This window comes from Aquarana catesbeiana, linkage group LG01, assembly GCF_042186555.1.
Source record: "Aquarana catesbeiana isolate 2022-GZ linkage group LG01, ASM4218655v1, whole genome shotgun sequence".
In the NCBI taxonomy this organism is placed as follows: domain Eukaryota; kingdom Metazoa; phylum Chordata; class Amphibia; order Anura; family Ranidae; genus Aquarana; species Aquarana catesbeiana.
Genome location: NC_133324.1, coordinates 104,117,308 through 104,134,396, shown reverse-complemented (window position 1 = coordinate 104,134,396; position 17,089 = coordinate 104,117,308).

Below are 17,089 nucleotides of genomic sequence, written 5' to 3'. Positions count from 1 at the left end.
AAATGCAGTCTGTCATAATACCACAGTCTGGGGACATAAATGTCATCTGCAGCTCAGGATCTCTGGGAATTCTGGACCTTCTTGTGCTCCCTTAGATAAGTGATCCTTAGGCCACCAATTAGGATCTTCGAATAGGCGATGTCTGCCGTGGGGATCACCGTCTTCACAAATTCCAACAAATTATCCAGCGCTGCCTTCCTCTTTGTTTGGTTCTTATATTCAGGGTGGTTTATCTGCCACAGACAAGGCAGCTCCCTGAACATATCAATGAAGATTGGCATAAAGTCCTTATCTTTCAAGATATCCATTTTCACTGCAAGACACAACACAAGACAAACCCTAATGTCAGCCTAAAGTCTTCTAAACTTGTGCAAATACAGGCCTCAATCTAGAAGCAGTATAGGCCCAATGTTAAATCTTACCTTCGCAATCACGATCGGCACCTCCGTTACTCCTTCCTCCGCTCACAGATCGCACGCACTATGCACACGTGTTACGCTTTATAGACACTGCGCATGCGTGACACTCCGCCCATCCCTGACGTTCTTTCTAGTCTATTCCCTGCCCCTTCTTGTTCGTCGCAGTGGGGAAGAGCACATGGCGGAGACACAGCAGGTGTCAGATAATTACACCAAGGAGGAAGAGGAAAGCCCGGAGCCAGAAACGTCCCGATCCAGAAGGAGATGATTTAAGGCATCAGATATGTCCTTTGGGGAGATGTTGGAGATGGTCGACATCCTGAAGAGGGCCGACTATGATGGGAAGTATGGACCTTACCCCAACCCCAATGTCCGAAAGGCCAAGATCATGGCGAAAGTGGTCAAAAGTCTGCACCGGAATTTCAGGGTACGCCGATCGAAAGATCAGCTCTGGAAACGGTGGTCGGACCTGAATTTAAGAGAGCACAAGCAGTACAGAAAGATCCGGAGAGTGCTGCAAAAAAGTAAGTACCGTAGTTGTGCTGTGTTCCTATTTTTTAGGGCCTACTTGTCTTAAAATAATTTGGCTGTGTAGATGGGTTTGTTACTAGAATGAAATGCAAACTAGATTCTGTGTAAGGAGAGGACACTCAGCAGCTGTTTACACATCTGGACGCTGGAGCACTAGTGTGGGACACAAGAACACCCTTTTTATTAGGGAGTCCACACAGGTGCTCCAGTGTATACTATAGGGGTGTCTCCATCTGTGAAGCTTGTACAAAACAGGTAAAGTATTGAAGCTTGACAAAGGACAAGAAAAATGAAACATCTTGGAACTCTGCCAAAACAGACAATTGTACCCCGCTTCCAAGCAATGTTTCATATTTATAGTTCTGCCATCAAATATCTGTGTGCTAAGTATAACTAATTTTTTTAACATAGGGGATAAAAGACTCGGAGGACACCCCTCATCCGAGGAGACCACAGACCCCCCACCTCTGGAAGAACGGGAAATTCACCCAAGCCAAGCAGCGCAGGAGGAGGAAGACGTGGTGAAAATTGTCACCACAACAGGTGAGTGTCTGCAACCACAGGCTCAGGTAAGAGATGGATGCCGACATATTTATAATACATGGTGTTGTTTGGTTTCTATCTTTTTAGGTGATCGTGATGTTGTGGATCCAGATCCTTTCACCTCGGAAAGTGCACAGATCCTGATCGGGGAGATCATGGGGTGTAATAGGGAAAACATCAAGAAAAACATCAATGATGTTGGTTTTTTGTGTGATAAAAATTTTTGACATTTTTTGAAAAATTTGAGAATAGCCAAATTTTGAAGATGCACACAATGTGTCAACATGTGCTATCTGCCATCACAGGAGATCAATGGACGCGTTTTGGGGGTTCAACCCCTTCCTCAATAATAAAGTAGCTGTGGGGAAGGGGTTGCACCCCCAAAACACGTCTCTTGATCCCCCGTGATGGCAGGTAGCACATGTTGACATTCGTAAATTTGTGTGCATCTTCAAAATTTGGCTTTTCCTGGGGTGACTTCACCCCATCTGAACGCAAAATCAAACACAGTTTGTAAATACTCATGCCTGTTTTATCTTAAATGGACATTTCTACTTTTTCTAATGTGATACCAAAAATTGTTATACAACAAACATGTCGGTTTGTTTTAAACCTTTTCTAAATGCACATGTGGTTGTGCTGGTATTAAAAAGATTGTTAATCAAGAATGTGTGGATTATTGCCTCAATGCTACAACACTTTTGTGGTGCTCTAATTGGTGTTTTCAGTGATAATGGGTGTTATTTCCTAAGGGCAAATCCACTTTGCACTACAAGTGCAGTTTCAACTGCACTTGTAGTGCATAGTGTCTTTGCCTTTAGTAAATAACACCCAACAGTGATTTGGAAGGTTACACAATCACTCCATTTTCACCACATTTCTGTCAGGGTCAGCTAAAACAAACACAAGCAGTAAATGTCACCAAAGATTTGAGTAGTTATTTGTTTTTTTTATTAGAAAAAGGTTTCAGACATTGTCTGGCATATTGATAGCCCCCCTACCCGCAAAGTATTCAAGGTATCTTAGCCGGACATCATGGGCACTCAGGGGGGGCAAGCCAGGACGGCCACTTTCAAGCGCCGTCAGGGTTGTTTAATTTTGAAGTCCAGCCTCAGGCCCAACTGAGCCAGCATAGTTGGCAGAATGTTGCCGTAAAAAGTTGTGTAGAACACAGCACGCCAGGATTATATGATTCAGTTTATACTCTGCCATATGTATGGGTGTAAGAAATAGGCGGAACCGGCTGGCCATGATTCCAAACGTGTTCTCCACCAGTCTTCTGGCTCTGGCCAGCCAGTAATTAAAAACCCTCTGGTCTGGGGTGAGGGTCCACATCGGGAATGGCCGCATAAGATGGTCTGCCAGCGCAAACGCTTCATCCGCAACGAAGATGAATGGGAGTCCTTCCACATTGTCTTCTGGAGGTGGCAAGTCCAAGCTACCATTCTGGAGACGCCTGTAGAACTCCGTCTGGGCGATTACTCCACCATCGGACATCCAGCCATTCTTCCCCACGTCCACATACAGGAACTCATAAGTAGCCGACACCACCGCCAACATCACAATACTATTGAACCCCTTATAATTATAATAGTACGACCCCGAGTTGGGTGGTGGGATGATGTGGACGTGTTTCCCATCAATTGCCCCTCCGAAGTTAGGAAAGTCCCACCGTTGGGCAAAGTGGGAGGCCACAGTCTGCCATTCCTGTGGCGTTGAAGGAAACTGTGGAGTCAAACCAAAAAAAACAAATATTCATTTTGCACATAAACAGGGAAAGCAGATTAGACACAAACATTCTTGGCCAACATCAAGATAACATTTATTTGAGGGAGTTTTTAAAGACCAAAGTATAAGGTACACCTATCAGATCCCCCCCCATGGGCCATTTCTAACATTATAGGGGGGGGAGCTCTTGGACAGGTAACCCTCTCCACTTCATTGAGAGATGAATGCCTAAATAATGGGTATTGCTTTGAACAGCCCCTCCTTAGTTACACTATTGACAGCCCACTGGACAGGTAAGAAGTGTCATAATACAAAGATATAAATACACATTGTACACATTTAAGCACATTTGGACATTCTGCTATTACCTATCAAGATAATAATAGGATACAAAAACTTTAAACAGTACCATTTGAAAGTATACAGGCAGGCCCTTGCACTACATGCTTTGGGGAATTCATCCATACATCTGACCACAAAAGAGATGGGTATAGTGTGTATGGGTTTGGCAAAGTCCGCAGATAGATGATTGAGGATATATAGAGAATTGGTACCAGATGACTTGGCAGTTTGGGGGAGGGAGGGTTAAAAATGATTTGGGGACACCCAAAAAAAGCCTCTGGCACTCTGCCTGAATTTAAAGCACAAATCACATTTCAAAACATTTTAGGGGGTATTTAGGGTAAAGCACTACTATGGTGCTGTTAAAATACATTGATAAGTAACTACATGAGGTGAATATAGGGGCAGGAGACCATACTGGGGAGGTAAGTGAAGGCAAATATGTATGAAGGACAACAAAAATAATTACCGAAAAATCCAGCATGCATGAGGACAAAGGGGACATTCACAGCATATTACAATCATGGTAATTAGGGAATGTGGAAAGAAATACAATATATTATCAAACATTATATACAATAAAATGTGATGTTAAAGGATAAAAATCTTACCTTCATATACTCCTTCTGCAGGAGCCTGGGGGGAGATGCCTGTCGAGAACTTGAGGTCCTGCAGGCTTCTCCCTGTTGCCAAGTACCGCAGGGTGGCGACTAGCCTCTGCTCCGGAGTGATGGCTTGCCTCATGCAGGTATCCTGCCTGCTGATATAAGGAGTCAGCAAAGCCAACAAATGGTGAAATACAGGGTCCGTCATCCGGAGAAAGTTCCTGAAATCATCAGGATTATTCTCACGGATCTCACTGAGCAAAGGCATGTGACAGAACTGGTCACGCTGGAGCAACCAATTCTTGGTCCATGAACTTCTCCCCACCCTGTTCATGGACTGGACTTGTGTCAAGGTAAGGACCCCAACACCAAGCCCCTGCACAGCACAAACTCTACGAGGAGTACGTATACGCAACATGGCTAGAAAACAGTCGGCTGCTCAGAACGAAGTAACAGAACGCACTGAAGAACAGCAAGGCCTGTGAAGAGCGACTCGAAAAACAGTAACGAACGAACAAGAACACAATGACAGAGTCATGCGTAGCTTGCTGCACACACTGAAGAGCAGATACAAACCCACAAGCACAAACTGAACAGCAGAAAACGATCTGAAAACCACAAGTCTGAAAAAGCGCGAATCGTCTCTCACCAAACTTTTACTAACATGAGATTAGCAAAAGGAGCCCAAAGGGTGCCGCGCTTGGTTCTGAACTGGGCTTTTCTAGTCTCGTCGTACGTGGTGTACGTCACCGCGTTCTTGGCGAGCGGAAATTCCAACAACTTTGTGCGACCGTGTGTACGCAAAACAAGTTTGAACCAACATCCGTCGGAAAAAATCCATGGATTTTGTTGTCGGAATGTCCGATCGTGTGTACGGGGCATTAGGTTGTAAGCTCTAAGGAGCAGGACCCTCTGATTCCTACTGTATTAAAGTGTATTGTATTTGTACTGTCTATCTTCAAGTTGTAAAGCGCTACATAAACTGTTGGCGCTATATAAATCCTATATAATAATGATAATAATACTTGGGTGCCTGATAGAATAGAGGAGGAGAAGGAGGAGGCACAACTCCAACGAGGCAGGATGTCCTCTAGGGGGCAGCTTAAGGGCAGCCACCCTACTGCATCACACCGCAGAGCTCCACAGGTGCAGGGCGCGGCTGACTCCCCGCTGATTTTGAAAAGTACCTTGGTGTGGGCCTTTTTTGACACGTGTGCAGCAGATCGCACCGTTGCTGTTTGCAACCTATGTCTGAAGTGGATCAAGCGTGACCACAACAGCAGTCGCTTGGGCACCTCATGCTTGACCAGACATATGACGACCTTCCATGCAGTCTGTTTACCATATACTGTATTTGAGATTGAATATCTCTCAGATATGATTTGGGTTAAATGAGAGTTCTTTGACCATGAGTGAAACGTTAACACAATAGCAACATTTATTGGTGAGTAGTTGAAAGTCTATCTAATACACAACCATCTATCTATAGTCTACACCAAGGAAGAAAATATTAGGTTAAAATAAGAGAATTACATGAAGGAATACAGAGTATATTCCTTAAGACATTAATCTACAAACATATTTTGTTACAAGTCAAATGTAGACCTTTCCCATAATTACCCTTTGCACCAAGGTTCCATTCTGATGGCTGCTCACCCATAAAAGTGTGTGTTTCCCTCCCATCTAGTCTGTGTCTATCATTACAGACTGATGCCTCATTGATTGGCATAGCGTGGCTATGGCAATCTGCCATAGCTGGTTAAGGACTGGCTCCAAGGTTAAGGTCAGCCCCCTTTAATGCAAATCCTTGTGACTATTCTGAGCAGGAGATTAACTTGAAGTTTCCCGGGAAGTTAAGTATTGATTACGGGTTGGCCTCCCATCATTGCATATCCCAGTATGGGATCCTTTGAAGTGAGTATGTGTAAAACAATGAGGTTTGGATCCCATTGTTTGTAATGAAGGTATAGCAATAGGTGTCCCAAGTACTTGCAGCCAATCTGCTAGCAGTACACCACCATCTGGTTTTAGCAGACAAATTTCCCTACCCCAGTTGCTAAACCGGAAAAAGACATTCGGTCCCAGCCATCCACATGCTCAGTGTTTGAATGCTAGCTTGGCTAAATTGCTAGCACTGCAACTGCTGCCTTTTCAGCTGCTAGACTCTGCCCCCTTTAGTGAATTTGTGGAATGTGCTGTAACTCAGTGGCAGGTTCCAAAAAGCTATTTCTTTTCACGGAAGGCCATTCCGGCTCTCTACCGGCATGTGGAAGGCAATGTTTTGGCCTCGTTGGACAGAGCGGTCAGCAGTAAGGTGCATATTACCGCTGACTCATGGTCTAACAGGGCAGGTCATAGAGCAATTGTCAGTCGGGTGCAGAGAAAGGCAAAAGGAACAGTGTCAGGTAACAACATGCACCTGAAGACTCAGCACTGACTTTAGGTCCTCCTGTTATGCGGATTGAGTCCATTTCATTGAAAGATCCTGTCCGCCCCCTTCCTTGTGTGGAGACCTGAGGAGCTGATTTCCCCTGAGTGGAGGTTCACTATTAAGCTGATTTACAGCTTACCTCTGGTAAGCGCACATCTTATTAGGTGGAGGATTTCTCACTGGGTGTTATACGTCTATGATCACTGATTGCATCTGCCTTGGCCCCAAGGACTGTGTGTTATATGTCTATGATCACTGATTGCATCTGCCTTGGCCCCAAGGACTGTGTGTTATACGTCTATGATCACTGATTGCATCTGCCTTGGCCCCAAGGACTGTGTGTTTTTGTGACGTTTTAGTCACTTTTTTAACCTCATTTGGGACTTTCATTTTTCAGTCACCTTTTCTATATTCACTTTCAATAGATTTTTGGTGTTTCATATTCCAATATTTTTTCATATTTGATGTATTGTATTTTCATACACGTAATCATGTTTGATTAGTTACATCACATGTTATTGTTTTTAGCGCGTTCTTTCTTGATTATTTTTATTCATGGTCTAACAGGCATGGACAGAGATGTTGCCTTTCCTTCACGGTGCACTGGGTAACTCTGCTGGCAGCTGGGAAGTATGCAGGACAGGATTCAGTATTGTTGGAGCTTGTTCCGCCACCACGCCTCCAAAATGCTAGTGGCAATTCTGCCACAGCTCTCTCCTCCACCCCCTCCTCTTCTGCAGATTTGTCCTCTGGACCAGCGGTGCTCTGTAAGCGTTCAAGGGGCTATGCAAGCACTCAGGCAAAAAGATGCCATGCGGTGCATGAGTTACATAGTTACATAGTAGGTGAGGTTGAAAAAAGACACAAGTCCATCAAGTCCAACCTATGTGTGTGATTATATGTCAGTATTTCATTGTATATCCCTGTATGTTGCGGTCATTCAGGTGCTTATATAATAGTCTCTTGAAACTATCGTTGCCCCCCCCGCTGAGACCACCGCTTGTGGAAGGGAATTCCACATCCCTGCCACTCTTACAGTAAAGCTTCAGCCAGGAATGATTGTATGCGACAATGGCACCAACCTTCTCTCCACCCTCCGACAGGGACACTTGACACATATTCCATGTTTGGCAGTGGCACACATTCTGAATTTAGTGGTGCAGTGGTTCTTGAGCAGGTACCCAGGCTTACAAGATCTCCTGAGGCAGGCCAGAAAAGTCTGTGGTCATTTCCACCGGTCATACAATGCCAGTGCTCAGCTGGCTGACATTCAAAGGGAATGCAACCTGCCCACCAACCGCCTCATTTGTGACATGTCCACTAGGTGGAAATCAACGTTGGCAATGCTGCAGCAGCTGCACACGCAGCAGAGGGCCATCAATGAGTACCTGTGTGCGTTTGGCACCAGGACAAGGTGAGGGGAGCTTGGCTTCTTTTCGCCACACCAGTGGCTACTGATCAAGGATGATCAGTCAGTGAAGCCTTCATCTACAGTGCATTCCGTGGTGTACTATTTCTAATCTACTTCAGGCAGTGTATTTGAGATATATAGATATATATCTATTAGACTGACTGTATATAGATATCAAATACACTGCCTGAAGTAGATTAGAAATAGTACACCACGGAATGCACTGTAGACTGTAGATCTAGGCTACACTGACTGGATGAAGAGTATATATATATATATACTAGACTGACTGTATATCTATATCAAATACACTGCCACTAACTGAATAACCTGCCTGCTTAATCTAAATCAAGCTATGTCTCTGTCCACACCAACAACACTACACAGGGCCGCCATGCAGGCAGCCTTATATAGTGTGGGGCGTGGACTTAGTCCCCCTGAGCCATGATTGGCCAAAGGCACCCTGGATCAGGTACCAATGATTACAACCTCCTTGAAAGAGTATGCAGGTGGTCCTATTTAACTAATCTATACTGCCTGCCAGTGGCCATTAATTGTGCTTTAATGCTGGAAAGCAAAACTGCTTCTCTATTATGTGACCACTGTGATTGACTCTCACAGTGGTGACATGATTGGGGTTCCTGGGAGTTACAGAAACTTTTTTACCTTCTTGGACCTGTTACTGTGGAAAAAAACGGCCCTCGTTAACTTCATATTTTTCCATTTATTTCACAAAAACAGAAAACACATAGCTAAAACCCCCCCCAAAAAAACAGGTAACAGTGACTGGTGGTGGTGGTGGTGGTACCAGAACACTATAAGCCCTCACAGTTACTTTTGGTGAGCGCAGGAAAGGGCTCTGCTCTGCAATACTATATCAAGATTTGGAATTACATGCCCCTGTTAAACAGGGGCAGAAAAATTGGGCCTTTGGTGGTGGTGGTGGTGCCACAACACTGTAAGCCCTCACAGTTATACTTGTTGGGTGCAGGAACGGGCCCTGCTATGAAATATTATATCAAGAAGTGTAATTATATGCTCCTGTTTAACAGAGGCAGAAAAATTGGGCCTTGGGTGGTGTTGGTGGTGCCACAACACTGTAACCCCTCACAGATACTCTTGTTGGATGCAGGAATGGGCCTGCATTGAAATATTATAACAAAAATTGTAATTACATGCCCCTGTTAAACAGGGGCAGAAAAAATGGGCCTTGGGTGATGGTGTTGGTGCCGCAACACTATAACCCCTCACAGATACTCTTGTCGGGGTGCAGGAACGGGCCCTGCTGTGAAATATTAGATCAAAAATTGTTAATACATGCCCCTGTTAAACAGGGGCAGTAAATTGGGCCTTGGTTGGTGGTGGTGGTGCCCTAAACCAAGCATATCATTGGAAGCTAGCATCATCAAGATTGAGGAGGAGTAGCATAGTCAGCATAGGCAGTCTTCAAGGGATCCAACATCCATAGAAAATTCAATCAGTTAGATCAGCATCAGGTGCTTGATAGCTGCTGATCCAAGACTGATTCATTTTTATGAATGTGAGCCTATCAACGGAGCCTGTGGACAGGCGCACTCTATGATCCGTTACAAACCCTTCAGCAGCACTGAATGTGCGTTCAGAAAGGACCATGGGTCAAGTGTCCCTGTCTGAGGGCGGAGAGAAGGTTGGTGCCATTGAAGCATACAACCATTCCTGGCTGAAGCTGGCGGGGCTTCAACCACCTCTGAGCCTGCCCCTGCAGAACTGACAAAATCTCTGCCCCAAGTATGGCTCCTGTCCCCTAAGCAGACCAACTCAAGCACCGCATGGCATCTTTTTACCTGACTGCTTGCATAGCCCCTTGAACGCTTACGGAGCACCGCTGGTTCAGAGGACAAATGCAGAAGAGGCCATAGAGGAAGAGGGGGTGGAGGAGAGAGCTGTGGTAGAATCACCACTAGCATTTTGGAGGCATGATGGCAGAACAAGCTCCAACAATACTGAACCCTGTCCTGCACCCTTCCCAGCTGCCAGCAGAGTTACCCAGTTTGCGTGAAGGAAAGGTAACGTCCCTGCCCATGCCTGCTGGACCATGAGTCAACGGTAATATGCACCTTACTGCTGACCGCCCTGTCCAACGAGGCCAAAACATTGCCTTTCACATGCCGGTAGAGAGCCGGAATGGCCTTCCGTGAAAAGAAATGGCGATTTGGAACCTGCCACCTGAGATACAGCACATTCCACAAATTCACGAAAGGGGGCAGAGTATAGCAGCTGAAAAGGCAGCAGTTGAAGTGCTAGCAATTTGGCCAAGCTAGCATTTAGACTCTGAGCAGGTGGATGGCTGGGACCGAATTTCTTTTATGGTTCAGCAACTGGGGAAGGGAAATTTGCCTGCTAAAATCAGATGGTGGTGTACTGCTAGCAGATTGGCTGCAAGTACATGTAATGCTTATTGCTATACCTTCATTCCTCTCAGTGCAGGTGGGGCATTCCGCGGCGCTCAAATTTGCCACGAACACCCCATAATGTTCGCTGTACTGCGAACGGGCGATCACCCAATGTTCTTACGTCTTACGTCTAAGTCTTACATTCAACCCAAACATCAAGATCATGCCTAATCATGTACCACCTATTGTGAAAGACACCCCAAATGCACTGTAAATTAGCTGCCAGAACACACAAAATGGCAGTGCGCCACAACACAATACAGTGCCTTGAAAAAATATTCATACCCCTTGAAATGTTCTACATTTTGTCATTTTTCAACCAAAAACGTATAGTATTTTATTGGGATTTTATGTGATAGACCAGCACAAAGTGGCACATAATTGTGAAGTAGAAGGAAAATGATAAATGGTTTTCAAAATTCTTTACAAATATCTGAAAAGTGTGGCGTGCATTTATATTCAGCCCCCCTGAGCCAATACTTTGTAGAAAAACCTTTCGCTGCAATTACAGCTGCAAGTCTTTTTGGGTATGTCTCTCCCAGCTTTGCACATCTAGAGAGTGACATTTTTGCCCATTCTTCTTTGCAAAATAGCTTAAGCTCTGTCAGATTGGATGGAGAGCATCTGTGAACAGCAATTTTAAAGTCTTGGAACAGATTCTCAATTGGATTTAGGTCTGGTCTTTGACTGGGCCATTCTAATGCCCCGTACACACGGTCGGACATTGATCGGACATTCCGACAACAAAATCCTAGGATTTTTTCTGACGGATGTTGGCTCAAACTTGTTTTGCGTACACACGGTCGCACAAAGTTGTCAGAATTTCCGATCGCCAACAACGCGGTCACGTACACCATGTACGACGAGACTAGAAAAGGCCAGTTCAGAACCATGTTTTTTTTTGTCCTTCATACATATTTGCCTTCACTTACCTCCCCAGCATGGTCTCCTGCCCCTATATTCACCTCATGTAGTCACTTAACAATGTATTTTATCAGCTCCATAGTAGTGTTTTACCCCAAACACCCCTAAAATGTTTAGAAATGTGATTTGTGCTTTAAATTCAGGCAGAGTGCCAGAGGCTTTTTTTGTAGTGTCCCCAAATCATTTTTATTAACCCTCCCTCCCCCCAACTGCTAAGTCAGCTAATCCCAATTCTCTATCTATCCTCAATCATCTATCTGCTGACTTTGCCAAACCCATACACACTATACCCACCTCTTTTGTGGTCAGATGTATGGATGAATTCCCCAAAGCATATAGTGCAAGGGCCTGCCTGTATACTTTCAAATGGTACTGTTTCAAGTTTTTGTATCCTATTATTATCTTCATAGGTAATAGCAGAATGTCCAAATGTGCTCAAATGTGTACAGTGTGTATTTATATCTTTGTATTATGACACTTCTTACCTGTCCAGTGGGCTGCCAATAGTGTAACTAAGGAGGGGCTATTCCAAGTAATACCCATTATTTAGGCATTCATCTCTCAATGAAGTGAAGAGGGTTACCTGTCCAAGATTACCCCCCCTATAATGTTAGAAATGGCCCATGAGGGGGGGGGGGGGGATATGATAGGTATACCTTATACTTTGGTGTTGTAAAATTCCCCTTAATAAATGTTTTCTGGATGTTGGCCAAGAATGTTTGTGTCTAATCTGCTTTCCATGTTTATGTGCAAAAAAAGTTTTTTTTGTTTTCCTCAACAGTTTCCTTCCACGCCACAGGAATGGCAGACTGTGGCCTCCCACTTTGCCTAGCAGTGGGACTTTCCTAACTGCGGAGGGGCAATTGATGGGAAACATGTCCACATTGTCCCACCCCCCACTCGGGGTCGTACTATTATAATTACAAGGGGTTCAATAGTATTGTGATGTTGGCGGTGGTGTCGGCTAATTACGACTTCCTGTATGTGGACGTGGGGAAGAATGGCCAGATGTCCGATGGTGGAGTCATCACCCAGACAGAGTTTTACAGGCATCTCCAGAATGGCAGCTTGGACTTGCCACCTCCAGAAGAGAATGTGGAAGGACTCCCATTCGTCTTCGTTGTGGATGAAGCATTTGCGCTGGGGGACCATCTTATGCGGCCATTCCCGATGAGGACCCTCACCCCGGAACAGAGGGTTTTTAATTACCGGCTGGCCAGAGCCAGAAGAGTGGTGGAGAACACATTTGGAATCATGGCCAGCCGGTTCCGCCTATTTCTTACACCCATCCATATGGCAGAGTATAAACTTAATCATATAATCCTGGCGTGCTGTGTTCTACATAACTTTTTACGGTAACATTCGGCCAACTATGCTGGCTCAGTTGGGCCTGAGGCCAGAATTATGAATGAAACAACCCTGACGGCGCTTGAAAGTGGCCGTCCTGGCTTGCCCTCCCTGAGTGCCCGTGATGTCCGGTTAAGATACCTTGAGTTCTTTGCAGGTAGGGGGGCCATCAATATGCCAGACAATTTGTGAAGCCTTTATCAAATAAAAAAAAAAGCAAATCTTTGGTGACATTTACTGCTTGTGTTTGTTTTAGCTGACCCTGACAGAAATGTGGGGAGTCCTGAAAATGGCGTGATTGTGTAACCTTATACAAAGCACTGTTGGGTGTTATTTACTAAAGGCAAAGACACTTTGCACTACAAGTGCACTTGAAACTGCACTGAAACTGCACTGAAACTGCACTTGTAGTGCAAAGAGGATTTGCCCTTAGGAAATAACCCCCATTTTCACAGAAAGCAGCAATTACATCACCACAAAAGTGTTGTAGCGTTGAGACAATAATCCACACATTCTTGATTAACAATCTTTTTAATACCTGCACAATCACATGTGCATTTAGAAAAGGTTTTTAAAACAAACCAACATGTTTGTTGTATAACAATTTTTGGGGTGGCATTATCAAAAATAGAAATGTCCATTTAAGATAAAACAGGCATGTGTAAAACCAACAAGAAAGACACAAATCTTGAACTTACAAAGTTCACATTAGGTAGAACTTGAAGGCAATATCAGACATGATTATTTAGGAACTGTGTTTGATATTGCGTTCAGATGGGGTGAAGTCACCACAGGAAAAGTCAAATTTTGAAGATGCACACAAATTTCCCAATGTCAACATGTGCTAGCTGCCATCACGGGGGATCAAGAGACGTGTTTTGGGGGAGAAACCCCTTCCTCTCAGCTACTTTATTATTGAGGAAGGGGTTGCACCCCCAAAACGCCTACATTGATCTCCCATGATGGCAGATAGCACATGTTGGCACACTGTGTGCATCCTCCAAATTTTGCTTTTCTAAAAATCGCTAAAACATTTTGAACTTTGTAGCACACAAAAGAAGAAAGTGATTTGGAGGGGTTTTAAACTCGCCCCAAACCATCAATGATGTTCTTATTTTTTTGAATAACATCACTGATGTTTTTCTTGAGGTTTTCCAAAGCTAAATTACACCCCATGATCTCCCCAATCAGGATCTGGGCACTTTCTGATGTGAAAGGATCTGGATCCACAACATCACGATCACCTAAAAAGAGAGAAACCCAACAAAAACAGGTATCAAAAATATGCCGGCATCCATCTCTTACCTGAGCCTGTGGTCGCAGACACTCACGTGTTGTGTTGACTAGTTCCACCACATCTTCTTCCTCCTGCTCTTCTTGGTTGGGGGTATTTCCCCTTCTTCCAGAGGTGGGGGGTCTCAGCCACCATTTTGTCCAGACAAGACCTACTGCACGTGCAAACAGAGAAAACTACAGTTTTGTCTTTATGTGGAGACACAGAATGTCACCATCAAGAAAAGACTTGAATGCATCCTAAAAGCCCTCATTGTTTACATGAATGAAGAACCCTCTAAAATCGTAAAGGAGTACATGACACCACGAAATCTGGTTATACAAGAAAGAAATTTGTTGGGAGCCTTGGATACAGCATCCGGATTCTGTATTGGTCCATCGTGATACCTCACTTCACTGCCCGGTGGCAATACAAGCATTTCTGACTCAGGGGATATTTGTCTCTGTAAGTCCAACGGTTCCGGTAAGCCTCCATCATTGTATACCATCTCCTCTCAACCTATGTGGCGTACAGATATCATCTACTTTGGACTTTTTATTAAATTTTCAGCTTTTATATAAATAGATACTTACCGATACTTTTTCCAGTACTATTTAGAACATATGGTGTTATGAACCAAATAGTTATATGCATATTTTCTTTGATCCTTTTTTGTTCATTGCCTCTTTTCAATTTAGCTATGGGGTGTACAGACACTACCATCGGATTCTGATTCTTTATTGGTCTTTAGATTTCTTTGAGGCGAATAGATATTCATTCAAATTCTTCGTGGCACCATTTTTTAAATCTATGGTGGTCTAAGTTGGATATTATGCTTCTTGTGATTCTTAACCTTTTTGCGATTTAATATTAGCGCTACACTATTTATACCCATACTGTTTACAAATTTCCTTACTTTGTGTGTGAGCTGCTTTGATAGAGTAAGCGCGGTGTTTTTTGAGTAAATTTATTTTCACGGGGGGTCTCTGGTCTCCTCGGATGAGGGGTGTCCTCCGAGTCTTTTCTCCCCTATGTAAAACAAAAATGCTATACTTAGCACACAGATATTTTATGGCAGAACTATAAATAGGAAACATTGCTTGGAAGTGGGGTACAATTGTCAATTTTGGCAGAGTTCCAAAATGTAGCATTTTCAGTGTCCTTTGGCAAGCTGCAATACTTTACCTGTTCAGTACAAGCTTCACAGATGGAGACCCCCCTATAGTATACACTGGAGCACCTGTTTGTCCCCCCTAATAAAAATGTTGTTCTGGTGTCCCACACTAGTGATCCAGTGTCCAGATGTGAAAACAGCTGCTCAGTGTCCTCTCCTTACACAGAATCTAGTTTGCATTTCAGTCTAGTAACAAAGCCATCTACACAACCACATTAGTTTCATACAAGTAGGACGTAAAAAATGTGGCCAAATGCATATGGCCAAAACAATGGTGTTTTATAGGCCAAAAGAAAAATGTTTGATACGAACGAATAATGTGCCCATGAACAGAAAAGTTGCCATTTTAAAATGTACACTTTTAAGAAAAGCCCATGGAGCAGCACGAACGTAATAAACATAAAGAATAGGAACACAGCACAACTACTTACTTTTTGCAGCACTCTCCGGATCTTTCTGTACTGCTCATGTTCTTGTAATTTGAGGTCCGACCACCATTTCCTGAGCTGATCTTTCGATCATCGTACCCCGAAATTCCGGTGCAGACTCTTGACCACTTTCGCCATGATCTTGGCCTTTCTGACATTGGGGTTGTGGTAAGGTCCATACTTTCCATCATAGTCGGCCCTCTTCAGGATGTCGACCATCTCCAACATCTCCCCAAAGGACATATTTGATGCCTTAAATCTCCTTGTCCGGATCCGGGCTTTCCTCCTCCTCCTCCTCGTTCCTGTAATTAGCACGCACCTGCTGTGTCTCCGCCATGTGCTCTTCCCCCACTGCGCAGAACAAAAAGGGGCGGGGAATAGACTAGAAAGAACGTCAGGGGCAGGCGGAGTTACACGCATGTGCAGTGTGTATAAAGCGTAACACGTGTGCGTATTACGTACGATCTGTGAGCGGAGGAAGGAGCATTGGAGGCACCGATCATAATAACAAAGGTAAGAGCCAAACCTGGGCCTATACTGCTTCTAGATTGAGGCCTATATTGTAACAAGATTAGGAGAGTTTTTCCTGACATTAGGGTTTGTCTTGTGTTGTGTCTTGCAGTGAAAATAGATATCTTGAACGATAACGACTTCATGGCAATATTCATTGACATGTTCAGGGAACTGCCTTGTCTGTGGGAGATCAACCACCCACATTATAAGAACCAAACAAAGAGGAAGGCAGCGCTAGATCAATTTTTGGAAATTTTGAAGCAGGTGATTCCCACGGCAGACATCACCTATTTGAAGATCCTAATTGGTGGCCTGAGGAGCACATATCTAAGGGAGCGCAAGAAAGTCCAGGATTCGCAGAGATCCGGAGCAGCAGATGACATCTATGTCCCCAGGATGTGGTACTATGACAGGCTGCATTTTCTGGCAGGTCAGACTGAACCCAGGTCATCACTCTCCAGTGTTCCTTCCACGCTTCCTTCCCCCCCAGCTGAGGCTTCTGACGCCCAACCTGGGCCTTCCAGGCAGCAACATGTGGAGGAGCCCAGCTTTAGCCAGGTATAGCATTCTTCTAAATATTTCTGGTTGTCCAATCAATGATGTTAACTAGATGTTAGTTTGGAGTACTAATTTCTGATTGTGATTGATGATGCAAAACATTACAACCATGTCCCTTTTTCATACACAGGGAAGTTTCAGCCAGCAGGCTGGCTGATATGCAGGTCCCTCCCCTACACCTGCAAAGAGAAAGTGGCAGGAAGAGGAGTACCCTAGAGGAGGCTGCCATAGGCCTCTTTTGGAAGGCTACAGAGGCCCTGGGAGCCCCCCACACTGTGGAGGAGGACTTTTCTGGCATAATTGCCTGTAAAATGCAGCGAATGGAGGAGGGCCAACAACTCTTGTGTGAGTCATTAATGTTGGAATCTTTCAATAAGGGGTTGAAGGCCCAAATAACATCTGCTACCCACATTTGTGACCTCACACATGG